The sequence below is a fragment of the Fibroporia radiculosa genome (assembly GCF_000313525.1).
Source record: "Fibroporia radiculosa TFFH 294 genomic supercontigs, scaffold37309, whole genome shotgun sequence".
NCBI lineage: Eukaryota > Fungi > Basidiomycota > Agaricomycetes > Polyporales > Fibroporiaceae > Fibroporia > Fibroporia radiculosa.
Window position 1 is genome coordinate 1 of NW_012133073.1, and position 1,537 is coordinate 1,537.

The 1,537-nt window shown below is 51.9% G+C and overlaps 2 annotated features.

The window, feature by feature from the left end:
• Positions 1–1,183: 1,183 nt before the first annotated feature.
• Positions 1,184–1,226: a sequence feature (Short protein (FIBRA_09397, CCM07073.1) was converted to a misc_feature.).
• Positions 1,227–1,295: 69 nt separating this feature from the next.
• Positions 1,296–1,324: a sequence feature (Short protein (FIBRA_09397, CCM07073.1) was converted to a misc_feature.).
• Positions 1,325–1,537: the final 213 nt, after the last annotated feature.

Consider the following 1,537-nt stretch of genomic DNA (forward strand, 5'->3'; position numbering starts at 1 on the left):
CTCTTTCCTCTCATATGCAGACTCTGTTGGACAACGACGTTCGTCTAGACGTGTGTTGCGCAAGAGATACGCGAGTCAGTAGAGTGATGGATGGAGAGAGATCTGAAGTATCAGGAAAAGAAACAGTCTGAAAGTTCAATTTGTCGACAATAGTTCTAGGGTAGTCCCAAAACAATCCCAAGTCTTTGACATATTCGAGTATGAGACGAGCACCGACCGACCCAGCTCAAGCTGCAAAGGCAAGTACACACGCATATCATAGACCAAAGATATGAACACTAGACTTGCAAAGCGTAGCTGCTGGATGACCAAGAGTAAAGCATCTGCTGCATAACATGGTACTCACCGCGCATTATCCCCCATGGCAACATAGACCCATCTCCCAGACCACCGCCACCTAAATGTGTACCCATACAAGGTGGGTGAGGACTCGAAGACCCTGAACTGTTCGAGCAGCGGGTCTTCACAGAGAGTGTTCGGATCGTGACTTGGTTACTGGAAAAAGACGATTCTATTACACGTACACCTTGAGACAAACAGAATTGACAATAGATGAAGATTCTGGAGGGGCTGGCCAATTTACTACACAGAGTTCAAGATATGTGGTGTAGAGAGATGTGGGCTGTATTTGAAGCATTGGGTGTAGAGAACGTGGGGTGAGCGCAGTCGTCGACGTGAATCCGAATCGAGGCGCCAGTGCCAGCGGCGAATTCCCGGCAAAGCGGAGACACCCAGTCGATCGAGTGCGACCTCGGGCCAGGCCGGTATTGCCGAGGCTCGATTGTATTCGGACATAGCGCAGTCTCTCAGATCCCCCTGTGCCACTCTCCTCTCCTCGCCGCCGTCGTCTCCATTATGCTTCTTCCCTTATTGGTCCATCACATCGGCCCCTGGCCGACGACAAATGAGTCCATACCAGCGTTGTAGACGGCGCATAGACTTGGGTGAGTTTCGTGGCATCGGCATTTATGTATGCGGACGCCTCAATCAGCCATCTCCAGTGCACACAAGCTTTCTGCGTGCAATATTTCTTATGGCTGCGTGGTCCGCATTCTCGATTCTAAACACCCTGCATGCCCCATGTGGTTCACGCAGTATGGCTCGATCCCAACTCATCATTGTCGTAGATATGGGGCCGATATGATCTAATTGCTGTTCCAGGCAAATCACAGCATCCCTCCGCTCACGCGACGACGAAAATCTTGAGCACTTGAGTACTCAGGACTCTTGCAAGGACAGTCAGCTCACAGCTCTCGGGCCACCTGTGGAATTCCCCTCGACACGCTTGTACATACCCCACTGCTGTCATGCCTCGAAGCGCCATTGGGCAGATGCACACGACCATGACGAGCCTCATTTTGTGAAAATGGTGTGTTGCTGCCGTGCTGGGTTGTTCGCGGCAGGCTGCCGATATTATCTACCCATCGATATCCTCCACCAGACCTCGCTGCTGCTCCAGTCCCATAGCCTCGCGAGAAGCGTGACTATTGGCCAGTATTGCAGCTGCTGATAGATTATCAGCTTTCTGCCCCCCCCC